The following is a 22,350-nucleotide window of genomic DNA, read 5'->3' as shown; positions in this document are numbered from 1 at the left end:
TGAGTTTAAGCCACTGGGTCCAGGACTTGAACCACGGTTGACTACATGGGAGTCCAGCGACATGGCCATTACGCTAACTGCTGGTCCTCATTTTATTTTATTTATTATTATGTCTTAATTTGCTATAAGGCAGCACATGTGCTCACCAGAGAGTGAAGGGGGGTGGGGCGGGTGAGAAAGCAGGCCATGATCTAGGACTTGAACCATAGTCAGCCCCATGGGAGTCCAGCATCATTTTTTAAAAATTATTTTATTTAGCTTTATTTATTTATTTATTGCATTTTTTGACTTGAGAGGGATAGAGCACGAGCAAGACAGAGAGAAAGTGAGAAAGCAAGCTGCCAGATCTGGGACTCGAACCACAGCCAACCATATAGGAGTCCAGCACCCTTAACCACCACGCCACCTGGTGGCCCCAGGAAGTCCAACATCTTAACCACCTCACCACCTGCTGAGCCCCCTGTTTTGTTTTCATGTTACTGGGTCTTCTGGGACTAGAACTATAGTTGGCCATGTGGGAGTCCAACGCCTAAATCATGATGCCACCTGCTAGTCCCCATACATAGAACATTTTTTAAAAAAAGTTTATTTCACATGTGAGGGGAAAAGCTAGAGAGAGATAGGTACCCTTGTCAGGATCTCACCATTTGGGAATCCTCCCCCCCCCAGCAGTCCAGCCAGCCAGGATCACATGTTCAGGTCAACCTGGGATGAGAAACTGAGGACTCCCCATGTGACTCCAGTATCACACAGCCATGTCCCAATGCCTGCATCACTGTGGCTGGGCCTGTGGAACGTTTTACACTATAATTCACAAAATGGCATCACATGATCCTGCCAAAGTAAGTATTATTGTTTCTACTCTACCAACAGAGAAACTAAGGCACAGAGAAGGGCTGTGATTCTGCCGGCAATGTTGCACAGGTGAGCTCAATCTAGAATGAATTTATTACATTTGCTGGAACACACCGTGTTCATATTTTTGCAAAGAATCAAGAAATACAAAGATGAGTAACTTATGGCCTTAACCCTCCTTATTCTATAGAGTCTTGCCCTCCAGTATCATCTCAGGTTATGCTGGAAATTGTGCTTGGAAAGAACAGATTCTTCCAGATGAAGCAGGTTCTGATACTCCCACTTTAACTCTCCCCTCCCCACCATCACCTCCCCTGTGTAAAGCAGATTAGTTCTCAGATTATTTCCTAAAGCTAGACCAGTGACTAAAACTTGAGTACTATAGGCCGGGCAGACCAGGCAAATGAGTACAGCAGGCCAGGTATGAGAAAAGCCACAGGACAAATGTCATGGTGAGTGGTTGCCACTGGCTCCTCATCACAGCCACCACCCCGCAGCAGGGCGGTCTGATTGTTGATTAGTGAGCTGTAGAGTCAATGTTGCCTTAGCTTTCCAATTTTTTAAGAGAAGCAGAAAAGCCCCGAGCAGCCCAAAGCTGTGTGGATTCATCCTTCAGGCTACTTGTTTTGATTTCTTCTTGTTTAACTCCTAAGCTAGTGTTCATCCTTTATGATTCTAGGTGCTGGTTTTACTCAAAGTCATTTGGGTGGCAGTATTCCCATGTTCTTTCAACAGGTACTTATTGTACTTAATTTTCACCCAGGATACATTTATTTGTTTATTTAAAGTTTATTTACTTTTTTCTTCTATGGGAGAGTGGGACAGAGAGTGGGGAGACAGACAGGCGCCCGCTAACAGGGTCTTTATGTCACGATCCACCCCCAACCTCAGCCAGTCCACACCACAAGCACATGTGTGTCCAGCATGTACAGGGAGGCCTCCAAACTTAAAATCAAGACCCACATGTGGGCGCAGCATCACAGAGCATTGCATTACCACTGCGCCACTACTGCTAACCCTAGGAAAATATTTATTGAACACATGTTGTAATTTTTTTGGACATCAGTAACAGAGAGGATTATTCTAACTAGGGCCTCCAGCATGTGTGGAAGAGTGTGTTACCCTGGGATACTTTGTCCTGTGATAATCCTCATTCTCTCAAACATATTTATTGAACACTTACTATGTGCCTTATGACAGAGATTAGGGATGCTATAATGACTGAGATACATCCCCACTTCAGGTTATTTCTAGTTTAGTAAATTGTCTTAGGCGAGGTGGGAAGATGCTGGAGTCACAGGAAGGATATAAAGAATATTATTTGGAAACCCCAATATCCTCGTAGAGCCAGGGCAACATCTGCTTTCTTGGCTTGCATAAATTCTAGCACGGTCACATGCATGTGTGGTGCTTAATCAATGCTCTTTGAAGGTGGTGATAATGAATTGAAATGTGGAAAACCTGCAACCGCTTTCCAGGAGGAGCATGGCTCAGGGGGTGTTACACTTTTAACAAAAAAAAAAAAAAAAAAAAAAAGAGTCCCTGTGAGAAAAGGCAAAAGGAATTGGGGTTACGAATAATGTATCATGGAGAAAAGAAGGTTAAGGAGAATTTAACAGCCATCTTCAAATATCTAAAGGGATACTGCTCATGTGTTTTAAACATCAGTTCTCGTCTACTAAGGACAGGGCATGAGGGAATTATCTTAAATGGGAGCCAAATGGACTTAGATTAGATATCGATGGGGGATAGAACTCAGCTGAGAGTGTGAGATGTTGGCCGGTAGCACGATTTAGAGAAAGACCATGGCTATCATAAGAACAGGGCTGCTGGTTATTACTAGGAGAAAACGTAGAGCATGGGGATCCCAGGTCAGCTGCGTACTGGTTGTATGATCTTGAACAAGTGACTGCATTTCTGGGGCTGTTTCCTCACTTGTTAAAGAGGGATAATAACGACATCTGTTTACTGGATTGTTGTGAGGATTAATTTAGACTAGGTACACAAAGCCATTAACCTGGGGCTTAGTGCAGAGCGAGGCTCAACCAGCGAGGGAGGTCATTCACCAGTGCTTATCAACCACTATCTCATCTGGACAAAAAAAATAGCACCCCTACATATAAACATAAGGTCTCTTTCCAGGTATATCAAACAAGCAAACTAATACTGCTAAGCAATATTGTGGGCCGTACAGTCTCATGGAGAACACATGAGGTGGACACTCAGAAAAATAAAGGCAGGCCAGCCCTTTAGCCTAGTGGTTAAGGGAGCCAGATCCCACATAGCTGACTAAGGCTTGAGTCCCGGACCCTGGGGCTTGAAAAACATGTCAGGCACATGTTCGTGTGTGCCCCCAATTCCAACAGGATGAAGAAAGAGAAGGAAAGGGATTGTAGTACGACTACACCCCGTCAAGTAGGTGTTTTCTCCTTTCTCTCTTCTTGTCTCTCTTTGCTGAGTATATATGCTCTCTGGCAATTAAAAAAAAAAATTAAAGGGTCTGACCAATGGTGCAGTAGTAATATAAAGCTTTGCAATACTGGACCCACATGAGAAGGTTCCATGTTCGCATCCCAACGCCTCCTTGTACACATAGGGTACACGCACATGTGTGAGTGTGTGTGTGTGTGTGTGTGTGTGTGTGAGAGACCTTGGCATTGGGGTGATCCATGGCATAAAGACTGTGGAGAGTACTCTCTCCTTTTGTCTTTCTCTCACGGAATAAATAAATAAACTTATAAAACAAAGAAAACTTGGTCTTTATATAAAGAAAAGTTATGGGACCAGCAGAAGGCATAGTGGTTGTCACTGGACTCCCATGTAGTCCACTGTGGGTCGAGTCCTGGACCTGGTGGCTCAAACTCACGCCAGGCGTGTGTGTGTGTGCGTGCTCAAGATCCCGAGAGGAGAATGGAGGAGAAGGGATTGTGGCATGGCCATTCCCTCTGGGGGGTGATTTCTTGCTTTCTGTCTCTCTGTTTCTCTCTTTGTTTCTCTGGTGAATACACATGCCCTATGACAAAAATTTCTCAAAAAAAAGTTACATAAAAATAAAAAGAGCGCTATTTACTATTAAAAATAATGAGAAAGGAATTATTTGGGTTGTCAGAAAAGTCAGAACACATTTTTGCATAGAAAAACAGGAGAAATATGCCTGTCTTTTCCAACAACCCAGTAGTTCAAGTGAAGGAACTGAATTTAGGGAAGGCTATGTCAGAGGAAAGAAAGGTAAAAATTAAATACCTTCTTTCCTAGGGTTGACTCTCATTCTCACTTAAACAATCAGATTCAGATTTTAGGAGAAAGGTATACCTAGATAACACATGTCATGTGTGTTTGTGTGTGTGTGTAATTAAAATAATGGAGTTTGTAAAGTGGTTAAGAACATGCAGTCAGAAAAATATGTGAGCTCCTAGAATCTTTCTTGGGACCACCAGATGGCATAATGGTTATGTCACTGGACTCCCAGAAAGTCTACCATGATTTGAGTCCTGGACCTGGCAGCTTAAAACTCATACTGGGCACATGTGTGTGCGTGCCCACAATCCCAAGAGGAGGAAGAAGGAGAAGGGACTGTAGCATGGCCATCCCCTCAGAGGATGATTTCTAGCTTTCTGTCTCTCTCCAGAGAGTGCACTTGCGCTATAGCAAAAATCTTTTAAAAAGAAAAAAATGAAACAGGGTCCAGCAGGTGGTGTGGTGGTTAAGGCACTAAACACTGCCACAAGGGTGACCGAGGTTCGAGTCCTGGACCCAGTGGGTTGCTTTCTCACTTTCTGTCTCTACCTCTGTGTGTATGTGTCTTCCTTTGGTCAAATGACAATAAATGAATGAATAAAATAATTTAAAAAAAGATAAACCCTAAGCTAATAGATCATCATTGCAGGATTTAGAAAATAAAACAAAGCAAGAACTTGCCTCTAAGGATTGTTTGCTCTTGTCAGAGAAAAGCAAAGTACAAGGTGAGGTTATTTATTTATTTATTTGTTATTTTATACACTCGATCACTATACATCTCAACAACAGCTTGTAAAATGAATTTTCCCAGCATAAATACATTACACACCAGTCCAGTCAAAAACAATATCATATACATTATCAACAGACAATCCTCCACTTATTTATTTATTTTTATAGACAGGGGCTTGCTATGTCTCCCACACTGGCCTTGAACTTGTGATCCTCCTACCTTCATTTCCCAAGTAGCTGGGACCACAGGCATACATATTTGGCTGAGGTAAAATTTTTAAGTGAAAATTTCAGAAAAGACCTGTAGGCATTCTCAGGTGAGAGAAATTGCTCCAAATTAGTGCCTAACAGGTGAATAAGATTTGAACTGACTAATCTATAAAGACACTTGCTCAGAAGAATCTCAATTGTATTAGACAATCATCAATAATTCACTATTTAGGTGTCCTATGCTTTTATTCTTATCACCTTTGCAAGCACTACTTTTACTTGTTAGCTTAGAAGAAAGACCATTATTTGTTTCTGATATTTTGAATACAGCGAAGTAGCCCTCTACATTGTGATTGTATTCCATAAACCTTACTTCATAGCAATTATAACTCTGTAGCACATTTAACTTACTAATATTTATTGAAATATTTTTAGCTGCAAAAACATTTTATGTTCACTATTATTTATTAATGCCCTGTTTTAAAATATTACACATAAAATTTATTCCAGTGCACATTAGTAAATAAATTATGCTTGTAATTTCTAATGCATTTTTAATTATAAATTTATCCATGTCTACCTTTATTTATGATAGCGGTGTCTCACTGTTGAACATACTGTATATTAATGGAGACACTGTTAATTATGCATTCTTGGAAGTTGCATTCGACAAAACATACGAGTCTGGTTTTCACATTCTAAGTATGTGCTGTTAGCATCAATTCATTTAAGAGCCAGCACCCACAGCACTAGCTCACCTTTAAAGCGAAAGAAGGCACCGTTAGAAGCAAGTTACAGGCCCTGGAGTTTGGGAAGGAGCTACATTCACAGGAGTAGATAAATGTAGCCAGAGAGATACTAAAATACCAGCCAGATGTTCCATTTTCACTCTAAGTACCTAAAAAAAGATACTCACCAGAAATAATATTCAGCATAAAAACTCAATAGAACAAAGCTCAGCGAATGTCTGCCTACTCCCCCACTGCAACGGGTCTGTACTTAAATAGTATCCTCAAAGTGTTGCATTTAAGATTTTCCAGTTGGTTAATTTCATGCTTCCTTTCTACCCACCAAATTCACCTGAGTATAAGTAGTACATTCGTTTTAAAATTTTCCTCACATTGAAATGTTATTTAAATCGGAAAAATAATACTATATTGTTTTGAAATTGTACACTTCTAGAGGGTTTCTTTAAAATAGTTTGAATGAATTTTTGACACCTAATTTGCTCTTTTCCTGGAATTGCTTTCTACCCTAAGAATATAAATGCCTGTTTTCCCAATGGGAGGAAAAAACATATTTCAAAGGGAGAAGAAGTCAAAATTGGGGAAGTAGCAGGGAAACATATTCACACATATAAAATATTAAGAACACAGATTTGCAGAGATGCTAGAAGGTGCTTCCCTTTCCCCACAGCTTTGGCAGGGCTTGAAAGAGCGTTATTTTCATCCTATTATGTTTATTCTCAGCTTGTTATCATGTGTTTGGCGAAGTGGTATTTTCCACGTACAGATAATGCTTATACAAAATAAGATTTCCAGTTGCTTAATTTCTTTCTTTCCTTTTCAGTTGCCAGAGGCATATACACTCTCTAGAGAGAGAAGGAGAGGGAGAAAGCATTCCCCTCAAAGAGACGTGGTCATGCCACAACCCCTTCTCCTCCATTTCTCCATCCTGTTGGATTTTGGGACACACATGCACATGCATACACAGTGGGTTTTTTGTTTGTTTGTTTGTTTTTTAAGAATTATTTATTTAATTTTATTTATTCACTCATTTATTTTATTTTGACCAAAGACAGAGAGAGAGAGAGAGAGAGAAGGAAAGTGAGAAAGCAAGCCACCAGGCCTGGGACTCAAACCATGATTGGAAATGTGGGAGTGTCCAGTGCCTTAGCCACCATGCCACCTGCTGGTCTCCCAACGCAGTGTGTTTTTTAAGTTGCCAGGACTGGAATTCAAACCAAAGTCAGCTATCTGGGATCCAGCTCCCTTAATCATTAGGGTACAGGTAGGGTAGGAAGGGTCTCCAATTGCTTCATTTCATATGCATGCTTTTATTTATTTATTTATTTGGAGAGATTTTTGCTATAGGGCGCATGTGCTCACCAGAAAGAGAGAGACAGAGAGACAGAAAGTGAGAAATCACCCCCCAGGGAGGATGGCCACACGCAATCCCTTCTCTGCCATTCTTCTCTGGGGATCTTAGGCACACACACACACACACACACCCAGCATGAGTTTAAGCCACTGGGTCCAGTACTTGAATCGCAGTCGACTACATGGGAGTCCAGTGACATATCCATTACAACAACTGCTGGTCCCTTCATGTGCATGTTTTTTTTTTTTTTTTGGAGAGGTTTTTGCTATAGGGAGCGTGCGCTCGCCAGACAGACAGAGACATAGAGACAGAAAGTGAGAAATCACCCCCCGGGGGGATGGTCACGCCGCAATCCCTTCTCCTCCATTCTCCTCTCGGGATCTTGGGCACGCACGCACACGTGCCCGGCGTGAGTTTTAAGCCACCGGGTCTGGGCCATGAACCGCGGTTGACTACGTCCATTACGCTAACTGCTGGTTCCCTCATGTGCATGTTTTCAGTACCTTTTTATTTAACATGCTGGGTATTTATGATATTTAAAATTTTTAGCACATAAAAATAAATTTTAAAATGTCCCTTTCCTCATAGCCTGTCAGGGAGACAGATGTGTATTGAAAGAACAACAGAAAATGTGATAAATGTTGAACATATAAAATGAAGTTCTTCATATGGCCTGTAAGGAAGAGGTGTTCTGGGAAAGCTTCCTGGAGGAAGTACTATGAATTGGGTCATCAAGAACAAAGAGGTTACTGTGGAAGGCCAACCCATAGCCTGGTGGTTAAGGTGGCTGGATTCCACATGGCCAATAACGTGGCTCAAGTTCCAGTCCTGATGAGTTGCAGAACGTTCTGGGAGCATGTGTGTGTGTGCCCAAATCCCAAATAATGGAGGAGAAGGGATTGTAGTGTGATCATTCCCCATGGAGGTGTATTCTTGCTTTCTCTCTATCTCTGGTAAGTATACATGCCCCCTGTCAAATTAAAAAAAAAAAGTTAATATGGCATATATATACAAATATATACAATATTTTTTTTTAAAAGCACTTGCACATTGGGGTTTGCTGTTGTTTGAATGTGCTCCCTAACAGTTTATGTGTTGGAAGCTTAACTGCCATCTCAGGTTATTAAGAGGAACTTAATCCAACTATGGTATTAAGAGGTGGGGCTTCTGGAAGTGATTACAATTAGATAAAGTCATTGGGGTAGGGGCCTCATGATTGAATTCTGGTGGCTTTATGAGAAGAGCAAGCTAGACCAGAGCTGACACACAGACACACAAGCTCTTGCCCTCTTTCCATGTAATGCCCTGCACACCCTCAGGGCTTCATAGAATCCCCACCAACAAGATCCTTACCAGATGTGGCCCCTTGACCTTGGGCATCTAAAGCCATGAGCTGAATAAACCTCTATTTTTCTTTTTTTGCCACAGAGTGCATGCACTGAGCAGAGTTAGGCAGAAAGAGAAAGAGAGAGAGAGGGAAAGTGAGAATTCACTTCTCCTGGGGGGATGGCCATGCTGCAATCCCTTCTCCATTCACCTCTCGGGATTTTTGGTGTGTGCATGTGCATGTAGTAATTTATGGTACATACACACACAGAGTGTTTCTCAGACTGCCAGGTCCAAGACTTGGACCGAACAGTTACAATGAGATCCAGCCGCCTTAACCACCATGCCACCAGCTAGCCCAGCTTCTGTTTTGTATAAATCATCCACATAGGTCTTTCTGTTACACCTTCACAGTAGATGAAAATAGGGCTCATCTTTTTGGAATCCTGCCACTAGTAGTCTGTAGAAAAGCTAGGAGTCCCTAGAGAGCCCACAGGAAAAAAATCAAGTGCCCTGGCCAATATCTCCTGCCATACAACTGGGACCATCTTTGTCCTTCAGACCATTCTAGCTGTCATCTGACTGCTAGTGCACCTGTGAGCTCAGTATGACTGGCAGTAGAAACACCCATCAACCCAAGGAATTCTTTTTTTTTTTTCGAGAGGTTTTTGCTATAGGGCCCGTGTCCTTGCCAGAAAGAGACAGACAGAAAGCGAGAAATCACCACCCCCCCCCGGGGGGGGGGGGATGGCCACACCACAATTCCTTCTCCTCCATTCTTCTCTCGGGGTCTTGGGCACACACGCACATGTGCCTGGCGTGAGTTTAAGCCATTGGGTCCAGGACTGGAACCGCGGTTGACTACGTGGGAGTCCAGTGACATAGCCATTACACTAATTGCTGGTCCCAACCCAAGGAATCTTGAGAAATAGTAAATACTTGTAATTTTTAGTTGCTTAAGAATGAATAGGGGGGCAGGCAGGTGGCTGTTGGTTAAGGGCACTGGAGTCCAACATGGCCAACCACGGTTTTAGACCCAGACCTGGAGGCTTGCTCTTTTTCCCTCTCTCTCCCTCACTCAATCCCTCTCTGGTCAAATTAGAAATTAAATAAATAAATGGATAAACAAAGTTAAATAAAATAATTCTTAAAAAAAATGAATAGGAGTGGGGCCTGCAGGTGGTGTGGTGATTAAGGTGCTGGACTCCCACATGGCCAACGTGGTTCGAGACCCAGACCTGGTGGCTTGCTTTCTCACTGTCCCTCTCTCTCTGTCTCTCTTTGGTCAAATTAAATTAATTAATGAAATCATTCTTTTAAAAAGTTTAAAAAATATGAACAGGAGTTTACTGGGTGGGAAGGAAAAAAGCAATCATGGCTTGAGCAAGATATGATTAAAACAAACCCATGAAAGGGCTCAATTTTTGCTGTCCATCTTGGTATGCCAGGGTATTTACAGAACACTTCCCATAAACCAGGTACTATTTTATCTTAAGTTTATTTATTTCTTCTATGAGAGAGAGAGAGAGAGAGAGAAACAACATCCCAACAGGGCCTTGATGACGGATCTAGCTCCAGCCTTTAGCTAGCCCTGGATTATGAGTTCCTTGACCATCTCATTGTCCGTGACTTTTCCCCTTTGTTCCATTTCAGCCAGGACCCCACTATCACATGACTCTTCGTATGAGGTTGTTAGGACGTTGACCTCCATCTTTTTGCCTTGCATTAATGACTTCTGTTACACCTGTCTGGGATCTGTGAGCCAGTGACTTCAGCCTTTCCAGAATTTTCTCACTTCCTTCTCTAGTACATTTTTTCTTTCTTTCATTCTTTCTTTCTTTCTTTTTATTTTTTGGAGAGTTTTGTTTTGTTTTGTTTTGCTATAGGGCATGTGTGCTAGCCAGCCAGAGAGAGACAGAGAGACAGAAAGCTAAGCGAGAAATCACCCTCCAGGGGGGATGGCCACGCCACAATCCCTTCTCCTCCATTCTCCTCTCAGGATCTGGGGCACTCATGCACACGCGCCCAGCGTGAGTTGTAAGCCACTGGGTCTAGGACTTGAACTGCAGTTGACTACATGGGAGTCCAGTGACATAGTCATTACACCAACTGCTGATCCCTCCAGTACATTTTGGCCCTTTGATTTAAAGCATTTTTAAAAGCTGAAATTATAAACTCCTTGGTCCTATCACACCTGTCTGACAAAATCCCTTCCTGAATTAATCCAATTTATCACTCTTTATGTGTATCTTGACTGCTCAAACTAGCTCAAGGAAAATCACACAAGCTGTCATATTCGTATCATCATAAATTCAATCTCCATCCTCAACTGGGCCTTCACTACTGTTCTTGAAATCCTGCTGTATCTCCCTGTGTGCCAGCTTGTTGCAATAACTATTTCATATCCATAGTCAAACTTGACTGTAATCTTCTTAACGGTGGAGGTCCCTGTCTTCCTTTCATCATTGAATCTCCAGTGCCCAGGACAAGCTTAATATAATAAGCCCAGGGCCAACAGGTGACATGGTGGTTAAGGCCCTGGACTCCCATACAGCCAACTGTGGTTTGAATTTTGGACCCAGTAGCTTACTTTCTCACTTTCCCTCTCTCCCTCACTCTCTCTCTGGTGAGTGTACACTATACACCCTATAGCAAAATTGAAAACAATAATGATGATAAATAAAATATTTATTTAAATATTATGTGTGTGTGTATATATACATATATCTATAGATAGATATATGTCTATATCTATATCTATATCTATATCTATATCTATATCTATATAGGCCCTCCATAAGTATAAGTATCTGGTTACTGACTGAGATACAGGAATAGCGGTAAGTATTCAGTAAATGCTAGCCACATTCCAAGTTCCGTTCTGTGTGAATTATATGTATTAGCTTATTTAATCCTCACAACAATATAATGAGGTTAGTTTGGACTTCTGTCACCCCCACTTTACAGATAAGGAGATTCAGAGAGGCAGCTTGGAGGGGAAAGTCACAAAACATGTAAGTAGCAGAGTGGAGTATTTTTTTTTTTTTCAGCTTTAATTGGCAGAGTTTATTGTAGCCTAAGAGGTCCTGCAAGATTTCAAGGGAGCAGGCATTACCGCGTAACTTGATTACAACAAATACAATCTTTATGATGTTCTTTACTTTCTGTATTGTAATGACATGAAAAGACTTTTTTATTCTACCTACACACAGCTCAAGATGAAGGTGTAACTTCTGGAGTTGAAGAACTGATGGTACGGAGAAAGGGAAGTTTCAAGAAGGAAATAAGCTTTGCTATGTGTATACACAAAGACATACATACACAACCCTTCCCCCACCCTTGTATACTATACAGGTTGGCACACACTTTATTAAGAACATAATATAAGGGTTTCAGGATTTAAATTATCCTTGGCATTTTAATTTGATGGGTGCTTAGGCAATCTAGGTCTTGACATAGCTGAATCAATTGTACATTTAAAGTATATAATTGTGTTTTTAAAAAGGCCCAGACCAACTTTCCTTAAACAGTAACCCAATATAATACCATAGTTACCAAATGGAAAACTAGATTGTTATTCTGTGTTAAATCAGTAAAGAATATTTTAAATAAGGGCAACTTGGAAAATAAAGACCTCAGCGTCCATTATTCCAAGTCAAGAGCATTTTAGGTATTAGCGGTGGTTACCAATAAGCTGAAGGTAAATCTCTTCAAGGGACTGCTCATAACCTGCTCGGCTGAGAAGAGGTGAGGAACTGTTTCGCAATTCCACTATAAGATGATGCATGTTTTTTTATCTTTGAAAGGGTTTTCTGAAGTCGGTATTCCTATCAGCAAAGGATCACTCCTGGCATTCTCCTCGCAGTGGGACATGAGGTCAGCTGATGCCTTTGAAACCTTTATTCTTTCAATGGAGGCTTCTAATCTTAACTGCTGCACAGTCCTTTGGACCTGGGCTATATTGTTGGTGCTTGCTGTCTTGCTGGACATCTTTGATGGTTGTTTTTACCTGAAATCTGTAAGACTTATATGGTCCAGCGTTTTCAGGTTTAAGTGATGGAATGAATTTGCCGGCGTGCCCAGGTGCTGCTGCCACCACCGCTGCCGCCAGGGACTCGGTCTGTAAGAGCTCCTGGAGACCCAGTGTGGGTTTTTAATCTTTAGAACCTATAAATGCTTATCAGGTCTAGCTGATTTTCATTTAAAATTAAAAAAAATATTTTATTGATCATTGTTATTATTTTTCCATATGCTATAGGACACATGTGCTCATCAGAGAAAAAGACAGAGAAAGTGGGAAAGCAAGCCACCAGGTCCAGGACTTGAACCGTGGTCGGCCATGTGGGAGTCCACTGCCTCAACCACCAGGATACTTGCTGGTCCCTGACTTGTTTTAAACAGGTTGAGTTGCATGCGTGTATGGGACAATCAGGCAGCTGTGCTTCAGACTGATGCTTGAGAGAGGTGAAAAGGGAAAGGAAGATTTAGGAGGGGACAGACACCTGGTAACCTTGGAAAATTAAATATCTAACCTTATCTACACTTGTTGCTTTGGCAAAGTGCCTCCCACAAGTCCTGGATGGATCTGTGGTGGCATGTGTAGCAAGAGTGCATGTGGGTGTTAGGGTACATTTTTTTTTCCCTGTAGGAAGTAAGTGATTAATCACATATCTGAATGCATGGGTAGATCCATGGCGTGATTTTTTGGTAGGGGTCCCACAGGGCTGAAATTCAACCTTGACTTTCTTTTTCTTCTTTTGTAAAGCACATTCGTGCACGCGTGCGTGCGTGTGAGAGAGAGACTGAGAGAAGGTCTTGCTGTGTCACGATCCTCCTGCCTCAGCCTCAATAGCAGACTTGTGGGGCACTGTGCCTGGCTTTTTAGAGCACCATGATATTCCAACCTGGGCCTCCCATGAGGCCTCAGTCCACAGAGCAGTAGCAGCCAGTATGTGCTACGACAGCTAGACCATAAGGTGCATTTCTGAGACTCCCCAGACTCTCAGATAAGAGAACACTATCATTTCACAGAGTGAGGCTTTTTTCTTCTTCACCGTGAATTCTTCCCAAGGATTTCCTCAAAGACAGAGCGAGAACGGGCAGCGGGCTCCTTCGTTCTGTGCCAGTGCTCTTCTTTCTCCCCAACACCTCCAGGCAGTTCTGGAAGACGCTCATGTCCATTTTACACGTGAGAACCAACATTTGCTATGTGCCTGTTATGTGTCAGGCAATGATTGTCTTTTAAGCATCATCCCATTCAGTTCTCGCAGCGATACCCAAAAGGTGGAATTGCTACTATGAAGGGGAAAACAGGTGCTCAGACCATGAGGTCCTAGAACATGCAGGGAGTGAACTAGGTCTTTCTGATACGGAGACCAAGCTGTCTCATCACTCCTCTCTGGATGAACTGAGGCTTTTTCTCCCTGGAACTGGGGGGAAAAAAGATTCGAAGGAGAGCCCTAACGTTGACTTGGACTCAAGGATACCCCAGTGACAGACGTACCTGTCCAGAAACCCCAGTCAATACAGCTTCCAGCCATTTCCCGGTGCCGAGAAGCAGCGCGCATGCGCACGGCCTCCCGCTCGGCCCCGCCTCTCGGGAAGTGCTGCTCCTTGCTCTCGGCTCTGGGGCTTGCGCACTACAGCCCCGCCGGAGGCTGCTTCCCGGTTGGAGACTTCCGGTACGCCGGGATACGGTTCCGGGTCGTGGTGCGGCTCGGGGCAACAGGGCTCCTGCTCAGCCGGCCGGCGGCAGCGAGCAGCAGGGGCATGAGGGCGAGCCCGGGAGACGGCAGCTGAGCGGGCCGGGAGGAGCGCCGGTCCCCCAGGATTCCGAGAGTGCAGAGATCCGGGCAGGGGCCGGGCCCTCCCCCCAGGAACGTGTCCCGGGGTCGACCTGGCCCTAGTGTGGCAGCAGCTTCAGGTAAAGGTTGCCCCAGCCGCTAACTCCCTTGCTCGCCCTCTGGCTCGCCAGCTCGCCTCCCCCGGGATCTGGCGGCTCCCTCATTTCTCTGCACTCGGCGCAACCCTGTGGGCCTCCTGTCAGGCCCTTGCTCAGGTGGCCCGGGAGCATCTGTTTTCCTGGCCTTTTCTAGAACCCGAGGCTGTCGTGAGCCTGACAGCAGCTTGTGTGATGTAGGGGACGAAACGCTAGTTGACCTGGTAGTGTTGGGGTGGAGGTGTGTGCAGTTGGCTCCAGCAGTTTCCGGCCCTGCACTAGGCAGGATCCGGTGCTCTAATCTTCATAACGTGAAAGTCAAGTATTTAAAGCATTTCTTGTGTAGTCCCTGTTTCCGAGCGCACCTTCCTTCTCTCCATCTCCCCAAAGGATAAACAGCCTCTCGGGCTGTTTTCCAGCTGAATCGTTGCAGAAACTTTGAATCAGATTTTTTGTTTATAGGAGTGGAAAGGGGTCCTCTAGATCTGTTTAAGGCTAGAAGAAAAAAAAAAAAGGTTTAGTTTAAAAAAGAATATTACCTTAACTGGTGACGAAAAAATTGATCTGGAAATTGGTTAAAAGTTCATTTTGAATGAATGTAGTTTTTGAAACCTAGTACAGTACCTGGCACTGTGCAAAGCACCATGTTGTTGTAAACACAAATCAGCAGTTTGAAACCTTCCCGAGTGTGAACAGTCAAATGGAGACACACATAAGTTAAAGAAAGTCTGCACCCTCATTTTATTTTTGACAAGCAGAAGGAATAGATCTCCAGCGTTAACACTCATTCGACCAGAAAAGGAGGCACTATATTTCATTCCTCATATTCTATGAGCCTACACAAGGTGTTCAGTGAACACTGAGAGTTCTGATGAAGCATTGCTAATTGTTCTCATCTTTTTCAGTTCACAGACTTGAAGTTTTCCTGGGGCAGCGGTACTTCCCTTCCCATTTAGCTATGTGTTCATATCATCCTTTGACTACTGGGTGTGCCAGTCTGCACTCACATGGCCCTATACCTAATCTGGCCCCTGGCATCTTTTTCAGTTATGCTTAAAAGGTCTTTTTCCGTAATGACCCCACCATGATCCATCATTAGAGAGAAGTAGCATCTCAAGTCACCTTTGTTCATTCTTGTCTCTATTGTTTTCTACATTTTTATTTATTTTTAGTTTTTAAAGATGGCTCTCTCTATGTTACTATTCTGCCTCAGTCTCCTCAGTATTTGGGACTGTAGGCACACACTACTGTGTTTAGCTTTCAGGGTGAGCGAGGATTTTAACCTAGGTCTCCTCACTCCCACCCCCAGCCTTAAGTAACAGTGTCAGCCACCACATACTACTACATTGCCTTTTTTTTTTTTAAGAGAAGTTTTTGCTGTAGGGTGTGTGTGTGTGCTCACTCGAGAGACAGAAAGCAAGAAATCGCCCCCCCAGGGGGATGGCCATGCCACAGTCCCTTCTCCTCTAGTCTCCTCTCTGAATTTTGGGCACTTAGACACACGTGCCTGGTGTGAGTTTTAAGCTGCCGGGCTGGGACTCGAACCGTGGTCAACTATGTGGCAGTCCAGCAATGTAACCATTACGCCATCTGTTGGTCCTCCCCCCTCTTCTCCCACTGCTTTTTGTAAAATTTTCTCCCTGGTTTGCCTAAGTTGTTTCCCCTCTGTTTCTGTTTGTTGAGATCAGCTGAATTTGTTTTCTGTTTCTACCCATAGCCCAGCTGAATTTGTCCTTCCCTCAACCAATTTGGGACAACCCCAGCTGGAAGTGATTTCTTCTTTTAAATACTCATATCTATCGATTCAGTTATTCATACGGCAAACATTTACTGAGTATGGACTTATGCCAGGCACTGTCTTAGGGAATGCAGAGATAAAGAAGTCTTTGCTCTTACCCACAGGGAGTTCAATTTAGTGGGAGAGAAAAGGAAATTAATCATTCCAACAGAGAATGTGAGTGTTCTTTTTGTGCTACAGTGATAGTATAGAAGGGGGTGGATCACGAACTTTTGATGAGTGGGATATGGCCAGGGAACGCGTCATAATGTGAATTGAACGAAAGTTTATTGACTGTTTACCGTGTATTAGGTTTTACATCTAGGTTTCTCTTGTTAATAATTTTAACCTTAATTTACAGATTAGAAAGACTCAGGATAAATTTCGCAGCTGGTACCAGACAGTCAGGATTCAAACCGAGGTCTGTGGAAATCTGTGCTTTTCCCATTGCCTGTCTTGCCATCTTTCTTGCACTATAGTTCTCCATGCAAGCACACACTGAAACAGCTATACAGGAGGAACAATACAAATGATAGATGAGTGCCACAGAAGGTCCTTCAGTGTAGACCAGGCCAGGATCTTCTGAGGCGAGGAAATGGTAGGTGGGTCAGTTCAACTTTGAGGAAGAGTGGCCGAGACAGTCTGTAGAGAATAAGTACGTACTTTAGATTCAAGTCTTGGTCCCTCCTCTAACTAGATATGTGATCTTCGGCAACTTTCTTAACTCTAAACGTTGTTCTCCGTCAGGTTGGGTTGACGGATAATCTTGACCTCATGGAGTCCAGTGACTATTAACGTGCCCCATTACATGGTACAGTCCTGTGAAATGATAGTTGTAAAGTGCAGGTGCAGTGCCCAAGCCATGGATTTACAGTGGCGAATGAGTTTACAGCTTGTGCAAAACAAGCTATTCCTTCTTCCTCCAGGGTCGTGGAGGTAAATTTGGGTGGACAGTAGGGGTCAGAATCACCAAAGGCTTGAATGTCAGACAAAAGAGGTGAGTTCCAATTTATGTTCATAACTTTGCCAGTTACTAAATATTTTAGGGCTCCATGATCCATTTAGCAGTGCCAGGCAGAATGTTAGACCTTGGGAACATAAAGAGGAATAAGATCAGGCTCCTACCCTGAGGTCATTGGCATTCCAGTTGGGGAGAGATATGCAGGTGAACGGTTACTAAGCTAGAAGTCCCCACAAGGAATTGTGAGGCACAAAAGAAGGAAACCTGAGCCAGCCAATGGTACGGCAGTAACAATGTTTGAGCTGCTGAGGCCACATGGAAAGGTTCCAGGTTCCTGTCCTAAGGTCTCCACGTGGACAGTGGGCGTGTGTGCCAATGGTCTGGCTGAGGCTGGGGGTGGACCACAGTGTGACCACCCTATTGGGAGTATGTCTCTCTTTCACTCTCTCCCACCTCTTTCCCCTCCGTCTCATGAAAGAAATCAGTAAATAAAAGGGAAAGATAAACACAGACAATGGGAGCTAATCACTACTGCTTGCCAACATTGTGTTAAATGCTTCATCTCATTTCATTCCTCTTTGAGAAGGTGTTGTTAGCATTCTGATTTTACACATGAGGAAACTGGGGCATAGAGAGGTTAAATAACTTCCTGGAGTGTATGTGGCTGGTGGAGCGATGATCTAAAGGGGATTATCTGTTGGTTTTCGGAGTCTCCACTCTTGGTACTGTTGTGAATGAGAACTCTCTGGGAAGGCTTCCAATGGAGTGATCCCTTCTGCATTCAAGGAGTTCATCACCTAATCTGTAACTTCAAATATATTTATTTTTTATTTTTTTTGTGGGAGGGGGCTTGGTTTACTTATTGATTTATATCTGAAGATGTTGTGAACTTTGTTGTTATAGGGCACTTGCACTCACAGGAGAGAGATGGGGTGGGGAGGGTAGGGTTAACAAAGCACTCCTAATGGGGATGGCCACTCTGCAATTTCTTCTCTATTTATCCTTCTTTTTGAGATTTAGGGCATGTGCATACACCTGCAGGGTGTGTTTTTTCAAACCACTGTGTTTGGGACTTGAAATGGGCAGTCGGCCATGTGGGATTCAGCAGCCTTAATCACCACCCCACTGTCTGGCCCCCAGACTTCATAAACTTTTTTTTTTTAATTTTTTTTTTTTTGAGAGGTTTTTGCTATAGGGCGCGTGCGCTCGCCAGACAGACAGAGAGAGACATACAGACAGAAAGCGAGAAATCACCCCCCAGAGGGGATGGTCACGCCGCAATCCCTTCTCCTCCATTCTCCTCTTGGGATCTTGGGTACGCACGCACACGTGCCCGGCGTGAGTTTTAAGCCACCGGGTCCGGGATGTGAACCGTGGTCCACTATGTGGGAGTCCAGCGACATAGCCATTACTCTAACTGCTGGTTCCCTAGACTTCATAAATTTTTGTAGTTCAGTGGATTTATATATTTCAGGCTAAGAGTATTTTCTGGAAATCTGTTATTCTGATACGTAGGCCTTATTGATAAGGATACAATAATAGAGATCAAATTATTTTGTGACAGGGAATTCTGTCACATTATATTTTTCTCTCATAGGAGGTGCCCTTTATTTCTATGAGTTTGAGGTGCTTGAGAAGTTTTGACTCAGAAGTTAGCACAGTTCAGCTTGTGTTAAATGTAAAATGACTCGGTACTTATATTGCAGTCATTGTCACATGCTTTTCTTTATTTTTTTAATTGCCAAAGGGTGTGTGTACTCACCAGAGACGGATAGTAAGAGGGAGAAGGAGAAAACACCCTCCAATGGGGTGTACAATCCCTTCTTTATTTCTCCACCCAGTTGGGATTTGGGGCATGCACACACATGTGCCTAGTGTGTTTTCCAAGCCACCAGGGCCAAGAGATGTTTCCCCCCACTCCCCCCCAGAGGGAGAGAAACATCTTTGACAAGGTTTCATTATACAGAATCCCCATTCCCCAGACCTTCAGCTTGTTAGGGTCCTGGACATACACACATGTGCCTCGTATGTTTTCAGGCCAACCTGAGCAGTGGAATCATGGTCAGCCATATCTCTTCCAGCACCATAGTTCAGTCTACTACTGACTTTGCCACCAGGCTGGGCCTCTTAAATACATTTGTATACCTTATTTCCATCAATATTATTTTTAAAGAATTATTTTATTTAACTTTATTTATTTTTTAAAATTTGACCAGAGAGGGAAACTGAGAAAGGAAGCCACTGGGTCCAAGAGTTGAATTGCTGTTGGCCATGCCCAGCACCCTTAAACACTATGCTGCCTGCCAGCCCCTCAATCTGTGTAATTCTGTGAGTTAAGTGGTATTATCCCCATTGAACACATGAGTAGCCTAAGGCTTAATGGTTAAATCTGTTACCCTATAGCAAAGCTAAAAGAGTCACACAGGCAGTGAGTGATAGAGCTAGGAAAAAACTGGCCAGAAAAGTGTTAACAAATCTTTGTTAACTTGGTTCTCTCTTGAGCAGCTCCCTTGAGGGTCTGTAAGCATAGGGCCCTCTAAGTACTATAAGGAGGAGGAGGGGCCTTGGTGGACTAGAGTACCCCCCTGTAAAGGTGGCAGTTGCTGGTCAGCCTCAGTTGCTGCTGCTGCTTTTTTTTTTTTTTTTAAGAATTATTTTATTTAACGTTATTTATTTATTTATTTAAATTTGACCAGAGAGGGGGAGAGAGAGACAGACAGACAGACAGAGAGAAAGAGGGAAAGTCAGAAAGCAAGCCTCCAGGACTGGGACTCGAACTGCAGTCAGCCATGAGGGAGTTCAGCGCCCTTAACCACCACGCCACCTGCCAACCCCCCCCCCCCCCCATTCTTTCTTCTTCTCGCAAGATTAACGTTTAAAAAAGATGCTGGAAATCTGGGTTTTCTTTCTTTTTTTTTTTAAAGAGAGATTTTTGCTATAAGGTGTTGTGTGGTCACTGGAGAGACAGAGAGAGAAACAGGGAGACAGAAAGTGAGAAATCATCCCCGTCCCATATGGGGGTATGGCCCTCCCTCATTCTCATGGCTATCTCCTCCATTCTCCTCCCAGGATCGTGGGTATGCACATACATGTGCCCGGCGTGAGTTTTATTTATTTATTTATTTTAACACTCTAAAGAATTATTTAAGAGGACCAGCAGTTAGCATAATGACTATGTTGCTCGACTCCCATGTAGTTGACTGCAGTTCAAGTCCTGGACCTGGTGACTTAAACTCACACCGGGCGCGTGTGCATGCGTGCCCAAGATCCCAAGAGGAGAATGGAGGAGAAGAGATTGCGGCGTGGTCATCCCCCCTGGGGGGTGATTTCTCACTTTCTGTCTCTCTCTCTGTCTATCTGGTGAGGGCACACGCCCTATAGTAAAAAAGAAAAAACTCTCAAAAAAAAAAAAGAATTATTTAAGTTTCTTCATCATCATCATTATTTTTTCAGTTTGACCACAGAACAACAGAGAGAGAGACAAAGTGAGAAAGTAAGTTAGTAAGCTGCCAAATCCAGGACCTGAAGCATGGGCCACATGGGAGTCAGGTCTGGGACTCAAAATACGGTCAAATACGTGGGAGTGTAGTGACGTAACCATTATGCCATCTACTGGCCACGAAATCTGGATTTTCATGTGTTTAGTTTAAAATTTTACCGTTTATGGGACCAGCAGTTAGCATAATGGTTATGGCGCTGGACTCCCACGTAGTCGACTGCGGTTCGCGTCCTGGACCCGGTAGCTTAAAACTCAAACCGGCCGCGTGTGCCCAAGATCCCGAGAGGAGAATGGAGGAGAAGGGATTGTGGTGTGACCATCCCCCCTGGGGGGTGATTTCTCGCTTTCTGTCTGTCTGTCTCTCTCTGTCTGGCGAGCGCACGCGCCCTATAGCAAAAAACAAAAAAAATTTTTTTGCCATTTAAAAACTTATGGTTGTGGAGCCAGCAGATAGTGTGATGGTTAAGGCCCTGGATTCCCACATGGCCGACTGCTGTCCGAGTCTTGGATCTGGTGGCTTGAAAATTATGCCAGGCTCATGTGCATGTATGCCCAAAATTGCAGGAAAATAGAAGAGAAGGAATTGCAGCATGGTCATCCCCCATGGGGGTAATTTCTCACTTTCCCTCTTACTGTCTCTCTCTGTCTCTGATTAGCACATGCATTCCATGGCAAAAAAAAACCTTAAAAATAAATAGGATAAATAAAGATGGCAAAAAATTTATTAAAAAAAAAAAAAAACTTAGGATGTAGGGCCAGCAGGTACACATGGCCAACTGTGCATTTTGAGTCCAGGACCAGGTGACTTGAAAAGCAGGCCACGTGTGTGTGCGTGCATGCCCAAAATCCCAAAGGAGACTGGAGAAGGAGGATTGCAGCATGGCCATCTCTCTTAGGAGTGATTTCTTGCCTGCCTCTCCTCCCCTCAGCCTCTCTGCTGAGTGCAAGTTCCCTATAGCAAAGCTAAAAGAGAAAAACAAAAATCTTATGATGTAGACCAAAGCATCTGTAGGCCGTACAGTCCGAGGCCGCCTCCTAATGAGCTGCAGTCTACCTTGCTGCTGAAACTTTGGCATCCACTGTTCAAAGCAGTACATAAAACACAATGTTGTGATTATTGATCAGAAGTCTCCTAGATTTGGGGCCGGCAGGTGGCATGATGGTTAAGAACGCTGGACAGTGGTTCAAATCCTGGACCTGGTGGCTTGCTTTCTCACTTTTCTTCTCCCCCTCCCGCTCTCTCGCACTGTCTCTCTCTAGTCAAATTTAAATAAATAAATAAAGTTGAATAAAATACTTTTTTTTTTTTTTAAAGCAGTGTCCTGGATTTTAAATAGCTAGAATGAGGAGGTGTTGTAGCTAATACTGATATCTTTTGGGGAGTGGCAGAGCTTGAGCATCCCTTATCAGAAGATCTGTAATCTGAAATGTTCAAAAATCTGCACCTTTTGGAGTGCCACAGGTGGAAATTTCTACCCCCACCTCATTTTATGAATCACAATAAAAATACAGATGTAAGACATATATAGTTTATTCAGCATGCCTAAGGGAAAAAGACCCTGTCAGCCTCCTTCAACTGTCACAGAGTGGATCCCATCCGCAGATAGCACATTATGTATGTGCAAATGTTCCAAAATTCCAAAAACTGAAACACTTCCTGGCTCCTAGTATTTTGGATAAGAGGTGCTCATCTTAGAGCACATACTCAGGCTAAC

The 22,350-nt window shown here is 43.5% G+C and overlaps 1 protein-coding gene and 1 pseudogene across 6 annotated transcripts in view; one reads left to right on the top strand and one right to left on the bottom strand.

Annotated features, from left to right (window-relative positions):
• Positions 1-11,844: 11,844 nt before the first annotated feature.
• Positions 11,845-12,703, bottom strand: LOC102498959 (guanine nucleotide-binding protein G(I)/G(S)/G(O) subunit gamma-12 pseudogene; annotated as a pseudogene).
• Positions 12,704-14,141: 1,438 nt separating this feature from the next.
• The window catches only part of MAPKAP1 (MAPK associated protein 1), a 284,151-nt gene continuing 275,942 nt past the window's right edge, over positions 14,142-22,350 (top strand). For 3 of the 6 annotated variants that reach the window (XM_014591467.2, XM_027775606.1, XM_014591466.2), the window contains exon 1: positions 14,144-14,383. The gene's annotated coding sequence lies outside the window, so the exon portion shown is untranslated. Of the gene's footprint in view, positions 14,384-22,350 lie in introns of all 6 variants that reach the window. The other 3 variants (XM_006158247.3, XM_027775604.1, XM_027775605.1) reach the window with 2 other exon arrangements.

The sequence above is a fragment of the Tupaia chinensis genome, unplaced genomic scaffold (assembly GCF_000334495.1).
Source record: "Tupaia chinensis unplaced genomic scaffold, TupChi_1.0 Scaffold000575_1, whole genome shotgun sequence".
NCBI classification, from domain to species: Eukaryota; Metazoa; Chordata; class Mammalia; order Scandentia; family Tupaiidae; genus Tupaia; species Tupaia belangeri.
This window is presented reverse-complemented; position numbering and strand designations above follow the sequence as displayed.